This window comes from Nicotiana tabacum, chromosome 19, assembly GCF_000715075.1.
Source record: "Nicotiana tabacum cultivar K326 chromosome 19, ASM71507v2, whole genome shotgun sequence".
NCBI classification, from domain to species: domain Eukaryota; kingdom Viridiplantae; phylum Streptophyta; class Magnoliopsida; order Solanales; family Solanaceae; genus Nicotiana; species Nicotiana tabacum.
Genome location: NC_134098.1, coordinates 83,795,917 through 83,816,764, shown reverse-complemented (window position 1 = coordinate 83,816,764; position 20,848 = coordinate 83,795,917).

Here is a 20,848-nt window from a genome sequence, read left to right as displayed (position 1 = left end):
AGATCGAATTCGAGGTCGACTTGACTGAAACAAAGTTTTTATATCATGTTCAAGATACAAAAGTTCATAATTAAAGTCATGCTCCGTTTTATATCTGAGAACTTCTTACTTAGTGTAATTACTCGATTTCTTAATTTAGTTCTGATCTCAGCAAATAATCCATATATAAAATTTATATACTCGTACTAATAAGTGCTGCCCCATCTATTCGTTAAAAGCTCGATTTGTTTGCCACCTGTCCCAATTCATACGAGCATTTATATCAAAGGGGTTTAAAATTGAAACCATAATCTATATCTATAATATATTAAAAGTACGAAAGCTCTTATCGAAATGTCGTTCGCCTTTTTTACCCTTCAAAATTAAAGTTTACACTAGATAAAATAGTCATTCAATTATTATCCTAATATTTAGGAATATTCATTTAATTAATTCCCTACTATTTAAGAATAGTCATTTAATTAACTTCCTAATATCTAGGACTTTAAAATTAACTAAAATTTGACTTATTAGTAAATTTTTCCTTATTTTAATTATGTAGATTAATCCCACCAAAACTTTTTTGTCTTATAAACGTGTGTAGTTAACATTATGACTTAAGGTAGTAGTCACTTTTTTATTTTGACATTTTACTTAAACGAGTAATTAATTAAGTTGACCTTATACCATTCAAACAATTTGTTTGTAAATTTTTCCCCTTTATTCAACGTATATAGACATTAGGAATGAGCATTTGATAAGTATTTCAATGTTAGTTTAATATTGATTTATCTCCTTTATTAATTATTTTATATTTTTAGATACAAATTTTGTTCACGATATTTAATTATTTATTTAATATTAAAATTTTTAAATCAACTAAAGTTTTAGTTATTAAATAACTCTTTATTTGAATTAGATAAAAAATTCTAATATTTTAAATTTTGAATCAATTAAGATTTTACTTTAAATAAATTATTTACTTTTTTGAAGTTTGTACCATAATTATAATACATTCCATGTTAAATGTTTTAGTATTTAGGATTTTAAAATTAATTAAAATTTTATTTTTTAAAATTTTTATATAATATTTAAAGCTACACTCAATAACTTTTGACTTGCAAACATCGTCTATAAATGTATAGAATTTACTCAATAATTGTAAAATAACATATAATCAATAAATATCTTTCTATTGACGTATGCAAACTTGAAATACTAAGGATTAAATAATAGAAGATGAAATATATTCTAAATGAGTTATTGTTAATTATTTTTCTTTTTCTTTTTACAAATATTCTAACAAATGACAACTCCGTATATTTTTATATATTAGTTTATTATTGCAAATTATTGACTCAACAATAGTCATTTTAAAACTTAAATTTTCACTTATTAAATTTTATAGGAATTACAGGCCAACTCGTCGTGATAAAAGTAATTGTTTTACTTATTTGTTTGATATTAAGGCATAAAAATAACAAAACTTTTCATAAGATATTCTTACAAAACTTAAGTACTTTCATTGGGTCGGATTTGGGATCAATATATATACTTTTAGAAAGTTATATATTTTATTTTTATTAGAACTCAAAGATTGTAACGACCCAACTTGTCGTTTTAAGAATTTACGTCCCGTTCAATGACTTAAGGTCTCGAGCAGCCTCGCAATATGTATTATGACCTGCGTGTGTAGTCGAGTTTGATTTACGGATGATTCGGAGTGATTTGGGACACTTAGTGCCTAAGAAGGAAGCTTAAGTCTTAGGATTTTGACCGTAGTCGGAACTGTGTGAAGACGACTCCGGAATGGAGTTCTGTCAGTTCCGTTAGCTCCGTTGGGTAATTTTGGACTCAGGAGCGTGTCCGGACTGTGAATCTGAGGTCTGTAGCCAATTTAAGCTTGAAATGGCGAAAGTCGAATTTTTGGAGAATTGGACCTGAAGTGGACTTTTTGATATCGGGGTCGGAATCCGATTCCGAAAGTTGGAGTAGGTCTATAATATCAATTATGACTTGTGTGCAAAATTTGAAGTCATTCCGGATTGATTTGATGTGTTTCGGCATAAGTTATAGAATTTGAAAGTTCAAAGTTCATAGATTTTGATTTGGGGTGCGATTCGTCGTTTTGATGTTGTTTGAGGTGCTTTGAGAATTCGACTAAGTTCGTATGATGTTTTAGGACTTGTTGGTGTATTTGGTTGAGGTCCTGGGGGCCTCGGGTGTATTTCAGGGTGTTTCAGATCATTTCGGGCTGTTTCGGAACTGTTGTATCTGGTATTTGACTTCCTTCTTCGCGAACGCGAAGAGGAGTTTTGAGGCTGCTAGGATTTGGCCTTTGCGAACGCAAAGGAGGGCTCGCGAACGCGAAGGTATGTCTGAAGAACATACGCGAACGCGAGAGGCCAGTCGCAAACACGTAGAAGGAAGGAGGGGACTGGGCCTGGAGTCATCAGCCTTCGCGAACGCGAAACTTCAATCGCTAACGCGAAGCAGTAGGACCTGAGTGCTCCGCGAACGCGACGCTAGTAACGCGAACGCGAAGAAGAAATTGAGGCAGCGAGTTTTTGGCCTTCGTGAACGCGAGACAGAGGTCGCGAACGCGAAGAAGGCCTATCTGGGCAAAATTAAAAGTCCCAAATACAAGGGTTTGAGTTCATAACTCAAAAATCAAATTTGGAGCTCGGTAGAAGGCGATTTTTGGAGAGATTCTTGCGTGGGTGTTTGGGGTAAGTGATTCTTATCCAGTTATGATTAATTTCCATAATTATGTCTGTGAATCCATCATTTAATTCGGATTTAATGGAGGAAAAATTAAGATTTTTGTGAAATCTTTCAAAAACGAGAATTTAAGATTTGGAAGTTGAGTTGTTATTGGAATTCGATAAAATTGGTATGGTTGAACTCGTATCGGAATGGGTATTCGGATTTCATGAAAATTTTGTCGGGTTTCGAGAGGCAAGTCCCGCGTTGACTTTTGTTGACTTTTTGAAATAAAATTTTAAGTCGACATATTATTATCCGGAATTGTTTCCGATGAATTTTAATGAAGTTATACAATTAATTTGGATAGATTTGAGCTGTACGGAGGTCAATTCAAGCAAGAAGGCTATTTTGGAATATCGGCCTAACTTCAAAAAGGTAAGTGTCTTGCTTAACCTCGAGTGAGGGAATTACCCCTTAGGCATTGAGTCTTATAAGCAATTTATATAGTTGAAAACCATGTACGCGAGGTGACGAGTACGTACTTGGTTTATATGTGCAAATTTCATTGATTAAAAATCCTTAGACGCCCTTATGTATTAAATTGGAAATTATTTGCACTCAATAAATTCTCTATTTGTCATGCCTAGATCCTTGTTTGTTGAAATTATTTTTACATGATGATTTGGTGTGATTGCCACATTGATTTTTATGTGAAATATTATTTTGTTGAGTTGTTCACTTTCGGATATTTTGTTAAGATTTTTTGTGCACATTATGATCGAGCAATGGGCTCCTTATTGTGGAAAATAAGGTATTGTTGATTTTTGTGGCAAGTGTTGGTTTTTGAGCACTTAATGTGCAATATGTGATAAGCTGTAATATTGAGCACTTGATGTACAATATGTGATAAGTTATAATAATTGAGCATTTGATGTGCAATCTATGCTATGTTGTAATATTTTAACGCTTGAGGTGCAGTTTATAAGATGTGATATTGGCACATTATATTGTGGGAGTGATGTTCGGGTGTTTGCACGAGGTTTCTGCCGTGCTATTATTACTATTGATTTATGCACATGCGGCGTGACAAGGCGGGCTATATATATATATATATATATATATATATATATATATATATATATATATATATATATATATATATATATATATGTATGTATGTATGTATGTATATATTGCGAGACAAGGCGGGCATTTACTTTACTATTGCACACGTGGTGAGACAAGTGGGGCTATGTCGGGGATTGATTTGTGATGGCCTGGGGGCATTATTGTTGTTGCATATTTATTTTGGGACTACGAGGCGGTACCTCGGGAGATCCCTTGTTGAGCACTTACTTCGGGACTATGTTTGCACTTACCCTTAGTTATTTTATTTTTCCGTAATTTATAAATTCTTGTATTTTCCGTGATGTATTTATTTGACTTAATATTAAGTGTTTTGTATTTCTTGATGTATTGTGTTGACCTTGACTTTTTCGTATGAGACTTTAAGGATTTGTATTTTTGGGTTGTACTTGTCTTTGATGATTGAGTTGTTTTAAATAAAAAGAAAATTTTCAGTATGTTAAATTTAATAAATTTTATATCCAAATCAGTAGTTTATCTGATGTATCATTTTAATTGAAATGTTATTTCTCCACCCAAATGATTCTAAAATAAATTCATTTATTTATTGATTTCTTACTTAATTTAAAGATTTTAACCTTACTTTATTGAAAAATAAATTGATCATGTGGATCCTATATACATTGAGGATATTGGCACGTGAGTTGTCCGTGCAGTTGATATATGAAATGAGGGCACGAGGTGCCGGAAAAATATGATGATTTAATTATGGGCAAGAAATGCCGTGGAGATATGAAAATGGGTTGAGACCTGTACTTTTATGATTATGAAATGAGGTGTCACATTGTGACTTTTTAATTGAAGTATTATATTCAAAATATTTATTTAGAAAGTATTATATGAAAGAATTTTATTTGAAAGATATTTATTTGAGAAAAATTATATTTGGAAGAGAGTTAATTGGTAGAATTATATGTGAAGGATATTTAATTGAAGAACTTGATTTAAGTGGGAGTAATTATATTTATTAATTATTGAGCGATATTAAATGGTGATCTTATTGTCTTACTGTGCATATCATTGGTTGTTTTATGTTGCCTTGTTGTTATATCACTGGTTGAGTTGTTGTTATTATTGCTAGTTATTTTTCAGTACTATTGTATATTGCTATATTGCATAGGGTATTAGACTAGTGAGTGTCTTGACTGTACCTCGTCTCTACTCCATTGAGGTTAGTCTTGATACTTACTGGGCACCGTTATGGTGTGCTCACTCTACACTTCTGCATATTTTGTTTAGAGCCAGGTATTGGAGATATCGGACTTGAGCAGAGTTAAAGCGCGATCGTAAAGATTTAAGGTAGAGTTGCTTGGCCGTCGCAGTCCCTTGGAGTCTTTTCATTTCATTGTACTGTTAATTTGTAATCAAACAGTATTGTATATTCGGTCTTCGTGATCATTCCATGTATTCAGTTAGAGTTCATGACTCAGTACTACCAGTCTTTGGAGGTTGTATATCATATTTGTTCCGCTGTTAGTTTTGATTACTTATTTTAAAAAAAATAGCTTCAAAAGGTAATTGAAATCGGCTTACCTAGTCTTAGAGACTAGGTGCCATCACGACGCCTGTGGTGGGATTTTGGGTCGTGACAAGTTGGTATCAGTGCTCTAGGTTCATTGGTTCTACGAGTCACGAACGAGTCTAGTAGAGTCTTGCGGATCGGTACGGAGACGTTTGTACTTATCTTAGAGAGGCTACAGAATTGTTAGGAAATTTCAATTTCTTTCATTCCTGTCGTGCGGAATTTGTTGGATTTGGAATTTGAACCTTTGTACCTCCATTCTGTCACATATGGTGAGGCCACGTGCTACTGGGTTAGCTGAGCAAGCATCCGCACATACTGCTAGGGTTGCAAGAGGCCGGGGTCGAGGTAGAGGCCGAGGACGGGCACATGCTACGACTAGAGCACCTGTCAAAATAACAGTTAAGGAGCCACCAGTAGCTCCAGTTGGGGGACAGGTACCAAAAGCATCTGTTGTTACCCCCGGACTTCAGGAAACCTTAGCACAGTTCGTGATTATGTTTGGTACATTAACTCAGGTGGGATTGATCTCTGTCGCACCAAATATTTCGCAGATTGGGGGAGTAACTCAGACTCCTACCACAACTCCAGAGCAGCAAGTTCACGTTGGTCAGGTTCCGGGTGTAGTACCGGTACAACCTGTTATTCCGGTTCGGCCTGAGGTCAGGCCCGAGGCACCAGAAGAAGAACAAAAGAGACTTGAAAGGTTTAAGAAATATGATCCACCAACTTTCAGTGGCACAGCTACAGAGGATGCCCAAGAATTTCTAGAGAATTGTCATCGTATTCTCCGCACCATAGGTAGTGTGGAAGTGAGCGGAGTTGCCTTTACTATATTAGAACTGTCAGGCGCAGCGTATCAATGGTGGAAAATTTATGGAGAAGGTAGACCAGCAGATGCAATACCACCAACTTGGGCTCAATTTTCGGAAATATTCTTGAAAGAGTTTATTTCCCAGACTCTCTGAGATGCATGGCGTACAGAGTTTGAACGGTTGCATCAGGGCACTATGACAGTGTCAGAATATGCTATCAGGTTCAGTGAGTTAGCCCGTCATGCACCTATCTTAGTTCCTACAATCAGAGAACGGGTCCGCAGATTCATTGAGGGGCTCGATTATAATATTAAAATATACATGGCTCGAGAATTGCAAATTGATACTCCATTTCAACAAGTAGTAGAGATTACAAGGAAGATTTAGGGTGTTTTAGGCTAGGAAAGGGAGTCTAAGAAGGCCAAAAGGTCTCGAAGATCTGTAGGGTTCAGTGGATTTTACTCTTCAGCTAGAACCTATTATAGCGGAGGCTCGAGCAATCGGTCAGCTCAGTCCGCACATCAGATTACTCGGAGTGCTCCAGTTTACAGTGCACCACCGACCCGAGATTCTTACAGTGGTTATTCCAGTTATCCGGCACAGACTCAGTACGAGAAGTCGCGACCTCAGAGGGGTTGTTATGATTGTGGTAATACTAGGCATATCATGAGAGATTGTCCCAGACTTGGGAGAGGTGGATTTCATCAGAACACTCTAGTTACAAGCTTTATTCCAGTTGATACTCCACGTGCACAGTCAGCTATATGTGGAGGACAGGCGGGTAGTGGGTGCCTAAGAGGTGGAGGCCCGACCCGTTGATCTAATCACTATGATTTGGCTGAGGCCAATTCACCAGATGGAGTCGTTACATGTACGATCCTGATTTTTATTATAAAAGAATATTTTCCTTAATTTGATTCGGTTCTGAATATTGAGGTAAGTCCTCCTATTATACTCTGCTTATAGGTGAGCTTCGTAAATTGTGACTCACTTATATGTTTATCTCTGTTGGGAGATTTGAAGGTGTGAGCCCGTATCTGTCATTTTATTTTTGGTACACCATTGAGGGCTATAAGCCAAAAGTAATTTTTATTATTCATTACAGTGGGTTTAATGTGTTTCGGAATAACTGATTCCAATTTTTTATGAATTATATACCCTACCGGTATGAGGGTTCATTATTGTGTTGTGAAAAAATATTTATGAAATTTATTGAAAAGAAGAAAGAAAGGAAATTGAAATTTCAGTTGGCACAATGTGCAAAATACTTGTGATTCGGAGTTGAGGACGAGATCCTCGTATTTTTATATGGTGTGAAATATTTAAACCGGGCTGCAAGCCACGATGGAAGTTATATAAGAATAAGGTCCTTGTGGTGAAATGTTTATGAGGTTAAAATTCTCCCTTGTGAAATTTAATTTGTGTAATAATATTAATAGGAAGTCATGCCTGTTAGGCTTATTTGATAATGCTTGTATATTTTCTGTTCATATTCAGCCATTTTCGTACTGTAAACATTGAGGTTTAACCTATGAGATGAGTGCCCAAGTGACGTTAAATGTGACTCATTAATCCGAGTAAGCAATCATGAGGTCTTCATGCCTCACATTCTGTTGTCAGTATTGTGAAAATTCGAAATGAGGTGGTGGATAATATGAGATTAATTGATGATGCTGGAATTGATTATGAACAACTTTTAAGACCAGAGATGTGGTGATGAGCATACATATGATGTGCTTCATGTCCTGATATCATTATGATAATGCAGTGCTTGTAATGTTGAGATTGGTATTATTGATATATACCTTGTGGTATTTTGTTGGGTTGTGGATGTGTTGTTTGGAGTTGTTTTGGTGCCCAATTACAGGAAAAACTCTGCTGAGATTTCTGAAAAATTTGGGAGTTAGTAAAATTTGGAGGATTGAGATTTGCAAAGGAAGAGATAAGTTATATTATGTGTTTGAGGGCGAATGATCCTAAGCGAGGGAGAATGTAACACCCTAGAAAATTTTTGAAGTACTTCAACACTATCAAGAAAATTGATGTGTGTGTAGGCACGAGTTGCTATAGCCAATTGAGACTAATACCGTGCGTTGTCAAAAAATAAAAAATAAAAAAAATCAGATCTTTTGAAATGTTGGAGTGTAAGAAATTGATCTTAAAGTTTACAAATATGGATACAGAAATAATCTCAAATGAGATGATGTTGTCGGGCTTATCTCAAATGCGGTAACGATGAATCAACCGTGAGTATATGTGTAAAAGTAAAATCATCAATTTGGTAACCTCAGAATAATTCTTAGAACGTTCGAGGACGAACGTTTGTTTAAGAGGTGGGGAATGTAACGGCCCGACTTATCATTTTAAGAATTTACGCCCCGTTCAGTGACTTAAGATCTCGAGCAACCTCGCAATATGTATTATGACCCACGTGTGTGGTCTAGTTTGATTTACGGATGATTCAGAGTGATTTGGGATACTTAGTCCATAAGACGGAAGCTTAAGTCTTAGGATTTTGACCGTAGTCGGAATTATATGAAGACGACTCCGGAATGGAGTTCCGTCGGTTCCATTGGCTCCGTTGGATGATTTTGGACTTAGGAGCGTGTCCGGACTGTGAATCTGAGGTGTGTAACAAATTTAGGCTTGAAATGGCGAAAGTCGAATTTTTGGAGAATTGGACCGGAAGTGAACTTTTTGATATCAGGGTCAGAATCTGATTCCGGAAGTTGGAGTAGGTCCATAATGTAAATTATGACTTTTGTACAAAATTTGAAGTCATTCCGGATTGATTTGATGTGTTTCGGCACAAGTTATAGAATTTGAAAGTTCAATGTTCATAGATTTTGATTTGGGGTGCGATTCGTCGTTTTGATGTTGTTTGAGGTGATTTGAGAATTCGACTAAGTTCGTATGATATTTTAGGACTTATTGGTGTATTTGGTTGAAGTCCCAGGGGCCTCGGGTGTATTTCGGGGTGTTTCGGATCATTTTGGGCTGTTTCGGAACTGTTGTATCTGGTATTTGACTTCCTTCTTCGTGAACGCGAAGAGAGTCACGCGAACGCGAAGAAGAGTTTTGAGGCTGCTAGGATTTGGCCTTTGCGAACGCAAGGGAGGGCTCGCGAACGCGAAGGTATGTCTGAAGAACATACGCGAACGCGAGAGGCCAGTCGCGAACACGTAGAAGGAAGGAGGGGACTGGGCCTGAAGTCATCAGCCTTCGCGAACGCGAAACTTCAATCGCTAACGCGAAGCAGTAGGACCTGAGTGATTCGCGAACGCGACGCTAGTAATGCGAACGCGAAGAAGAAATTGAGGCAGCGAGTTTTTGGCCTTCGTGAACGCGAGACAGAGGTCGCGAACGCGAAGAAGGCCTATCTGGGCAAAATTAAAAGTCCTAAATACAAGGGTTTGAGTTCATTACTCAAAAATCAAATTTCGAGCACGGTAGAAGGCGATTTTTGGAGAGATTCTTGCGTGGGTGTTTGGGGTAAGTGATTCTTATCCAGTTTTGATTAATTTCCATGATTATGTCTTTGAATCCATCATTTAATTCAGATTTAATGGAGGAAAAATTAAGATTTTTGTAAAATCTTCCAAAAATGAGAATTTAAGATTTGGAAGTCGAGTTATTATTGGAATTCGATAAAATTGGTATTGTTGAACTTGTATCGGAATGGGTGTTTGGATTTCATGAAAATTTTGTCGGGTTTCGAGAGGCAAGTCCCGCGTTGACTTTTGTTGACTTTTTGGAATAAAATTTTAAGTCGGCGTATTATTATCCGGAATTATTTCCGATGAATTTTAATGAAGTTATACAATTAATTTGGATAGATTTGAGCTGTCCGGAGGTCAATTCAAGCAAGAAGGCTATTTTAAAATATCGGCCTAACTTCAAAAAGGTAAGTCTCTTGCTTAACCTCGAGTGAAGGAATTACCCCTTAGGCATTGAGTCTTATGAGCAATTTGTCTAGTTAAAAACCATGTACGCGAGGTGACGAGTACGTACTTGGTTTATATGTGCAAATTTCATTGATTAAAAATCTTTAGACGCCCTTATGTATTAAATTGGAAATTATTGACACTCATTAAATCTTCTGTTTGTCATGCCTAGATCCTTGTTTGTTGAAATTGTTTTTTCATGATGATTAATGTAATTTCCACATTGATTTTTATGTGAAATATTATTTTGTTGAGTTGTTCACTTCCGGACATTTTGTTAAGATTCTTTGAGCACATTATGGTCGAGCCATGGGCTCCTTATTGTGAAAAATAAGGTATTGTTGATTTTTGTGGCAAGTTGTGATATTTGAACACTTGATATGCAATCTGTGATAAGTTGTAATATTGAGCACTTGATGTGCAATCTGTGATAAGTTGTAATAATTGAGCATTTTATGTGCAATCTATGCTATGTTGTAGTATTTGAACACTTGAGGTGCAGTTTATGAGATGTGATATTGGCACATTATATCGGACTTCTGCATATTTTTGTGCAAAGCCAGGTATTGGAGATATCGGACTTGAGCAGAGTTAAAGTGCGATCGTAAAGATTCAAGGTAGAGTTGCTTGGCCATCGCAATCCCTTGGAGTCTTTTCATTTCATTGTACTATTAATTTGCAATCAAACAGTATTGTATATTCTGTCTTCGTGATCATTCCATGTATTTAGTTAGAGTTCGTGACTCAGTACTACCAGTCTTGGGAGGTTGTATATCATATTTGTTCTGCTGTTAGTTTTGATTACTTATTAAAAAAAATGGTTTCAAAAGGTAATTGAAATCGGCTTACCTAGTCTTAGAGACTAGGTGCCATCACGACGCCTGTGGTGGGATTTTGGATCGTGACAAAGATACTATTTAATATAATACTTATGTGAATTTTTGAAAATTATTTACTTATTGATGTGGGGAACACACGCAACGTGCGTACCCTAAGACTAATTCTCAAATAATAATAAGAATCATACTACAAGTATCTTGTTAGTTGGTTGAAAATATTACTGAATTTATTTTAAAAAAATTAACGGGGGAACCAATTACCATTGCGATACCCTGTTTAATTTATTTACTCCTGCCATTCATAGAGTACATTACTCAAATGGTCACTCAACTTTTCGAAATTATATACCAAAGTCATTTTTCTTTCGTTTGTAATTACAAAGTCACTTAACTATGCCTATAGCACTCAAAAGGTCACTCAACTAGATTTATCAAACTTTTGATCGCTAGATACCTGTTTTACCCTCTAAATTATCAACCTTTATCTTCTCTTTTTTTTGATTTTTTAATATTATGATTTTTTTTCTCTTCTTAATCAGCATTATGGACTTACCCGACAGAACAAAAATATTTTATTTAAAATTAAAAATTAAAAAAAATTAAAAAAAATTCTAGCATATATGGTGTCGAAATAATAATATAATTGAGCATAATATTCAAGAATATGTAACGTATATTACAAAAATATCTTAGTTTTTAATAATTATTTTTCATAGTACGTGCATGGAATATATATTTTAAAACTTTTATTTTCTTTCATTCTAAATTGTGTAAATAAATTTTTGAGATTTTTTGTTAATATCAAAATTATAATTACGAACTAATTGTTCTAATTAACTTTCTCCTATGCTCAATATTTTACTATTCCAACATTATATATGCTTAAACACTATTTTAATTTTTTTAATTTATAAATAAAATTTATTTATTTTAAATGTAAGTCCATAATATAAATTAAAAAGAGAAAAAAATATTATATTCAAAAGCTAAAAAAATAAAAAGAAGATAAAAGTTGATAATTTAGAGGGTAAAATAGGTATTTGGCAATTAAAATTTTGAGAAATCTAGTTGAGTAATGAGTGATCTTTTGAGTGCTATTGACATAATGAAGTGACTTTGTTGTTACAAACGAAAAAAAGATGACTTTAATAGATAATTTCGGATAGTTGAGTAATAATCTTCGACTCGCCGTTGATAAAACATGAACAACTTAGTACTTAGTGTTCAATGTAATCAGTAATCTTACTTTACCTCAATAATTTCTATTATTGTAGGTATACTAAATCTTGGATCCGACGTGACCAGATGCCCCAAAGAAGAGAGGACCAGTGGCGGAAGTAGGTGGAAGAAAGGGGATTTAATTATTTAACCCCTTGGTCGAAAAAATATGTTGCGCAAAAATATTATTTTCTAACGGTACGGCATCTCCTATCTCCTTGCAAACCGTGGACGTATCATCCAATGATCTGTTGACTTTTGGACGATGTAGGACGAAAAATAAATTGATTTATCAAGAATTAATGTATTTCAAGTCATTTTGAAGAAAGCGTTACTATCCAACTTGGATTTCCATTTCGCTTGAACATTTTGTAAGAAGATTCTCTTTGCATTTTGTTCTTTCTTCTCAATCTTATATATCGCAGTCTTAAGCACTTTATTATGAGCAAAAGAGTTTAATGTATTGGTAATACAACAACAAAAAAATTGAATTACCTCATAACTAAATGCAAATAACTGTCTATAAAAAATAATAACCTAAAAAGTAAGACAAATTATACCGTCCATACATCAATATCTAGTTGGAAATGAGTTTTCCTTTAAAGAGGTAGGTACACTTTGCAGTAAATAGAACTGTCTGAGAAGCATATACAATGAGATAGTTTCTTATTCTAATTATTCATACTTGTCATGTTTGTCAAAAATAGTTGTTTCAAAATACTTATTTCTTTTTTGAAAAAAAAATGGTATTTAAACAAAGCACATTTTATTGAAGAAAGAAAAGACTAATATGACAAGTAAATAGTAGTAGTTATTAAGAACTCATAAACCTACTTTAAACTTTACAATTCTGTTGTCTAATTTTCTCCTTGAAAACGACATATAAGGGAACTAGGGTACTGGTTCAAAGCTGCATGCCAATTGGATTTTATATCCCCATTTTTTTAGTCAGCGCACACAATTTCGAGAAAGAAAGGCATGTTTCATTTCGCTCTATGAAGAAAAAAAGAAACAAAGAAAAAGAAAAAGAAGCAAAACAATAGTCGGTTTGTTTGTGCAGGACTATTCTCTGGAATTATTCAAACAAAGAAAGAAAAAACAATGACTTAAAATATCCATACTGTTAAGCAAGTCAAAAGACGATAAAGGTCTTGAGGCATATTCTGAGGGAATCAGGCATCGCCTATCCTTTCTGCAGAAGTTTATATGACTGACAGAAAAGAGCAAAAATCATGTGGCGAATGTGTCACGCCCAAACCTCGGGAGCGCGACCGGAGCTCAACCGAGTGAACCCGGTCGAGCAAGCCTATTAAACCTTTCCTATCCGACTCATTCATAATCCAAAAAGGGATCGCATCACCATTTGTAAAAACGGGGAGAGATCAGTTATAAAAACATTGCTAGTTCATTTTCCTTATATACATTATGCCATAGTTGAGTTTCCAAAATACAACTCGATCCAACGACCACCCCAACATACATACACGACCCACATAAACGTCCACGGAGCCTCTAAGTATATAAAAGAGCAACATGACAATGCCGGCAACAAGGCCCCGGTTATAGCTCAAAATGTGAAAACTTATACAAAAGAAGGACTACATAACCCCTAGGAGAAATGGGGCTCACCAAGACTAATGTGAGGAGAGAAAGAGAGCACCACTATCTGCGATCGGCACTATCTGCGATGGAACCACCTACATCCATTCAAAGATGTAGCGCCCCGGACAAAAGGGACGTTAGTACTGTCGAATAGTACTAGTATGTAAAGCAAACACCAATCTTAGTAGAATAAACAGTGAAACAAAGAGAAGGCAGTCATAATAATCAATAAGTACTTCATAGAAATACAAAGAAAATACCAAGTAAGGATCACATAGTTTCCAATTCAATCTTTCCATCTTTTTAGATTAATAATCTTTAGTGCCAAAGCCACAACTCACAATGCCACTGTATTTTTATACGGAGTCCGGTCTTGGCCCGACCGGCTAAGCCATCTCAAGTGAGACATATCCATATCCACAATATAATTCAATAATCCTAATACAAATGCCATCATGTGTACAACATGGCGTCTGATCTCGGCCCGATCGGCTAAGTCATCTCACTTGAGACATAACCTCCTTCAACTGTCCACTCAATTCACATTTCTTTCCCATCTTCATTACATGGCACAAACAGCCTCATTTATTAAATAGTTCTTGGCACTTGGGCACATTTTACAATTCAAGTCTTTCCCTTTTTATTTGTTCAAATAACATCATCATTCATGTCGATAAGTACCATCACATAAGATATTTCACACATAAGGGAATGAGCTTGGAAAATCATAATTACGTTCTCAAATAGCATGATGACATGGTAACCATCTAAAGCAATTAGGGAACATGAATCTTTCAATCAAACACTATAAGGCAAACAATTATAGTATAATCAAGTTGGAACTTACACCAATTATTTGGACACCAGGAGTTCGATTCTAAGAAGAAGAGAGTTAGCCATACATACCTCAATTGCGCTTCTTTAGACTCTACAATTATCCGGAACCCTTAGCAACCTCAATCTATTTTAGCAATATACAAATTGAACCTAAAATTAGGAAAACGTTCATGGTTCTAGTTTACTTTTTCACACTCTTTTACCATACATGCATGCAAGATAAACAACCCTCATACCCATGGACCATCTTATTAATTACTCATTTTCAGTATAAGTTTCAAAAATTTAGGGCTAGGGTATAGATTCTTACCTCTAGGATGGAGGCCTAGATTGCTTTCCTTGATAATCTTCAAAGTTTCAAGCAAGAATTGAAGAATAATTGATGAGGATTACTTTCTCACTCTAAGGCTCCCTCTCTCACTCTATAGTATCAGAAAATGAGCTCAAAATAGACTAAAGGGGATGTTTTAACGGAATAGGGGTCGGATTTTAAATTAAGAAAAAGGGTATCCCGACACAAGTCTGCGGTCGCATATGCGACCGCATAATGGTTATGTAGTCCGTAAAGTGACCGCAGAAATGGCCCTCAGTGTCCTGAACTTACGGCCCAGGTATGCGACTAGTATGCGGTCCGCATACTCATTCTGCGGTCGCATAATGCACCGCAGAACTCCCTCCGCAAAAATCCAAGAGGGATTATGCGATCGATATGCGGTCCGCATAATGGTTATGCGGTCGTATAATCGACCGCAAAGCTGACCTCACATTAGCCAACGTACTGCTTCACTCTGCGGCCATTATGCGGTCCGCAGAGTGATTATGCGGCCGCATAATGGGCCGCAGAAATGCGTCCTTTTGCGAAACATTTTCCTCTAAGTCCGTGGGGTACTGTTCAATCCAAAAAGTCCGAACTTTCTACTATAATAACACAGGAATCTAGCTTGGCACCACGAAAACCCGAGTTGTTGGTTAAATTTTTTTTACGGGTCCTTACACCCTCCCCCACTTAAGATCATTCGTTCTTGAATAAGTATCAAGGTTCACTTGACACAGTTTCAGTTATGCCACATACCATCAGCCCCAAATCTGCCTAACTTCCTAACTTTCTGAAAATTTCGCCAGAGTTTCATTTGTAATTAGGCCTATCCACCTGCTAGAGAGCCCCCGAAACACACCTTAGCAACATATATAGAATTAAATGACACAACAGAATGCAAAATAACACCAACCGAAGCCTCATGGGGGATATATAACTAGAAAGGAGTGTCTTTATATTAGTCGAACAAGCGATACGAACTTTAGGGGAAATAACTTCATAGAACTATTACATGGCTATTCAAACAAATGAGGGTACTTTTCTTTCATTTCATTCTCGGCTTCCCAAGTAGCTTCTTCGACTTGTTGGTTTCGCCATAACACCTTCACGAATGCAATTTCTTTGTTTCTCAACTTTCGGACCTGCCTATCAAGAATAGCAACCAGAATGTCTTCATATGACAATTCTTCACTAACCTCGATGGTCTCAACCGGCACAATAGCGGACGGATCTCCAACTACCTTCTTCAACATGGACACATGGAATACCGGGTGTACTAATGACATCTCAAGTGGTAGTTCAAGCTTGTACGCCACCTGACCTATCCTTTGAATGATTTTATACGACCCGACATACCTCGGACTTAATTTCCCTTTCTTTCCAAACCGCATGATCCCTTTCATGGGAGATACCTTCAAGAACACCCAATCATCTTCTTTGAACTCTAAGTCTCTGCGACGAACATCCGAGTAGGATTTTTGACGACTCTGAGCAATTTTCAACCGCTCTTTTATGATCTTAACCTTTTCCGTAGCCTGATGCACAAGGTCTGGTCCTATTAGTTCAGCTTCTCCAACCTCGAACCACCCAATCGGTGATCTACATCTTCTACCATACAAGACCTCAAACGGCGTTATCTGAATACTGGCATGGAAGCTGTTGTTATAAGTAAATTCTATGAGCAGCAAATGATCATCCCAGCTACCCTTGAAGTCAAGCACACACGCACGCAACATATCCTCAAACGTCTGAATAGTCTGCTCTGCTTGCCCGTCAGTCTGTGGATGAAAAGTCGTGCTAAGATTTACCTGCGTACCCAAACCTTGCTGAAACTTCTTCCAGAAATTAGCTGTGAATTGGGCCCCTCGATCGGAAATGATGGAAACTGGAGTGCCATGAAGCCTAACCATTTCCTTGATATACAACTGAGCATATTGTTCCGCAGTGTCGGTGGATTTAACTGGTAAGAAGTGTGTTGATTTCGTAAGTTGGTCCACGATCACCCAAATTGAGCCAAACTTATGCGGAGTGCGCGGTAACCCTACCACAAAATCCATGTTGATCATTTCCCATTTCCACATTGGTATTTCTATACTCTGAGCTAACCCACCGAGCCTTTGATGCTCGGCCTTCACTTGTTGACAGTTTGAACATTTTTCCACAAAGTCCGCCACATCCCTCTTCATGTTATTCCACCAGTAAACTTCCTTGAGGTCATGATACATTTTTGTAGAACCCGGGTGCACGAAATATTTAAAAGTATGAGCTTCTTTCATGATTCTTTCCCGAAGACCATCTACGTATGGAACACATAGTCGTCCTTGGTACCGTAATGTACCGTCATCCTGCCAAGAGAAAAAGCCGTAGTCTTATGTTTATGAATCCTTTCCTTCAGCTGCACCAACACTGGATCACTGTATTGCTTCTCCTTGACCTTCGTCACAAGCGATGATTCCGCCCTATTCCGCACAATCACTCCTCTTTCATTAGAGTCTGCAAGACGAACTCCCAAACTGGCCAACTGGTGAACCTCCCGGGCCAAGGTCCTTTGACATGCCTCCAAGTGAGCCAAACTACCCATAGATTTCCGACTAAGAGCATCCGCCACCACATTAGCTTTCCCCGAAAGATACAAAATATCGATGTCATAATCTTTGAGCAACTCAAGCCACCTTCTCTGCCTTAAGTTCAATTCCTTCTGTTTGAAAATATATTGAAGACTCTTGTGGTTCGTGAACACATCTACATGGACTCAATACAAATAATGACGCTAAATTTTTTAATGCAAAAACCATCGCCGTAAGCTCTAAGTCATGAGTTGGATAGTTCTTTTCATGATTCTTAAGTTACCTTGAAGCATATGCTATAACCTTACCATGTTGCATTAATACACACCTAAGACCGATCCTTGAAGCATCACAATACACCACAAACCCCTCGGTACCCTCTGGCAGGGTCAATACCGGCTCCGAAGTCAACCTTGATTTCAATTCCTGGAATCTCCTTTCACAAGCATCGGACCACTGGAACTTAACCGCCTTTTGCGTCAATTTAGTCAATGGAGAGGCAAGAGTGGAGAACCCCTCCACAAACCTCCTATAATACCCGGCCAAACCCAAGAAATTGCGAATCTCTGTTGGAGTAGTAGGTCTAGGCCAATCCTTCACCGCTGCAATCTTTTGAGGGTCAACCTTAATTCCTTCTACGGAGACGACATGACCCAGGAATGTAACAGATTCAAGCCAAAATTCACATTTCGAGAACTTTGCATACAAGTGGTGGTGATGAAGAGTCTGCAGAATTGCCCTGAGGTGGTCGGCGTGATCCTCTCGACTTCGTAAATATACAAGGATGTCGTCAATGAATACTATCACAAAAGAGTCAAGAAACGGCCTAAAGACTCGATTCATAAGATCCATGAAAGTTGCCGGGGCATTTGTTAGCCCGAAAGATATTACCAAAAATTCAAAGTGCCCATACCGGGTTCTGAAAGCTGTTTTCGGAATATCCTACTCCCTTACCTTCAATTGGTGGTACCCGAACCGTAAATCAATTTTGGAGAATAACTTAGTACCTTGTAATTGATCAAACAAATCATCTATTCTAGGCAATGGGTATTTGTTTTTGATTGTGACTTTGTTGAGTTGCCGGTAATCAATACACATCCGTAGCGATCCATCTTTCTTCCTGACAAAGAGAACTGGTGCGCCCCAAGGCGACACACTCGGTCGGATGAAACCTCTCTCTAGCAAATCCCTTAGTTGTTCCTTTAGCTCTTTTAATTCTGTCGGTGCCATTCTATAAGGTGGAATGGATATAGGCTGCGTGCCCGGCATCACATCAATCCCAAAACCAATCTCCCTATCTGGAGGAATTCCTGGGAGCTCATTCGAAAATACATCAGGGAATTCATTCACAATTGGTACAGATTCAAGGGTAGGCACCTCAGCAGTGGTGTCCGTAACTCGGACCAAATGGTAAATATACCCCTTCCTGATCATCTTTGTGGCCTTAAGGTAAGAAATAAACCTACTTTTTGGCATAACATTATTCCCCTCCCACTCAACAGCTAGCTCGTTAGGAAACTCAAGCCTCATGATTCTGGCTCGGCAATCGAGTTTGCAAAACATGAATAAAGCCAATCCATTCCCATTATTACATCAAAATCAATCATCCCTAGTTCAATAAGATTGGCCATGGTATCCCGACCACGCACCGTGATAACACAATCCCTATAAATCCGTGCGGCCATAATAGACTCGCCAACCGGAGTAAATATAGAGAACGACTCATGAAGTTGTTCCGGTTCTATCCCGAAACTCGTAGCAACATAAGGAGTAACATAGGACAAAGAAGATCCGGGATCAATAAGGGCATACACATCATAAGATTGAATAGTCAATATACCTGTGACGACATCTGGGGAAACCTCTGCACTCTGTCGACCACTCATAGCATAGAATCAGCTGGGTCCTCTAGAACTCTGTGCACCACCCCTAGCTGCACCACGCCTTGTGGGTGCTGGAGAGCCTCGAGCTGGAGGGTTGATGAAGATGTAGCAGTTGTAGGATTGGATGACTGAGCTGTGCCCCTGTCTGCACCTTGATGAGATGCACGACACTCCCTCTGAATATGACCTCTCATTCCGCATCTGTAACATACTGGCATGTCCAGGTAGCAGACTCCCGAATGTATCCTCCCACACTTGGGGCATGGGGCCCTCTACTGCTGCTGGAATCTCTCTTCTGGTCGGCCCTGATGGTGGGACCCCCTGCTGCCCTGACCGAGCCTAAAGCGACTCCCTGCTGCTGACCGTGCCCTGATGGCGGGGCACTAGCTGAAGACTGAGCATAAGACTGGGACGACCCTGATGATCCTCCCCGAAAAGCATATCTCCCACCTCTGAATAAATCCCCAAGGTTGCATGTTGATCGGGCCCTACTAATACTTTCCCGTTCCATCCTGAGCTTTAACTTTTGAGCCTCCGTAGCTTGGGCAAATGCCACCATCCTTCTATAGTTCATGTCAGAATTTAGAGCAGCTGTGGCAGCTTCATTAATAACCAAAGGGCTAAGGCCCTGTACAAATCAACGTATTCTTGCCTCCATCGTCGGCATCATATGAACAACATACTTCGACAGGTGCACGGACTCCATGTGATACTCCCACACATTCCTACTACCATGTTTAAGGGTCTCAAACTCCACAGCACGGTCTGCCTTAGTCTCGGCAGGCAAGAAATGGTCTATGAAGGCATCCGCGAATTCATTCCATCTCGCCGGAGGGCTCCCCTCCTCACGAGAATCTTCCCACATCTCAAACCAGGAATATTCCACCCCTTTCAGGCGATAAGAGGCCAACTCTACTCCCTCTACTTCAGTAGCACGCATAACTCGGAGAGTCTTATGCATCTCATCAATGAAATCCTGAGGGTCTGCCCTGGGATCAGTACCTGTGAACACTGAAGGGTCTAACTGAAGGAACCTGTTTACCTTGGGACCAGAAGAATCCTCTTGCGAGCTAAATAAGGTGGGTGCAACATTTGACCTCTGGGCCTGAGAAGCTACTAATTGAGTCAGCATCTGAATAGCTCCCTTAAGATCCCCATCAGAAATACCGGGACCTGGAGCTGGGGCTGGAGGTGGAACAAGTATATCGGTGGGAGGGATTGTGGCACCCTCCACGGGTGTAGGAACTGGGGTAGTCTGTTCTGGAGTAGACGAATCAGGCAGTGTGATAGTAGGGGCATTATCAAGTAAGGGATCAACAACCACTCCTGGTGTGGCATTGGCTTCTTGGCCAATTCTCTCTCTCTTCTTAGGTGCCATTTACTGAAAGTTAGAAAAATGCACGAGTTAGGGGAAAACAACCTCACGTTCCGCTCTATCGCACGATATAGAACAACAATGAAGGGTATCATTCTT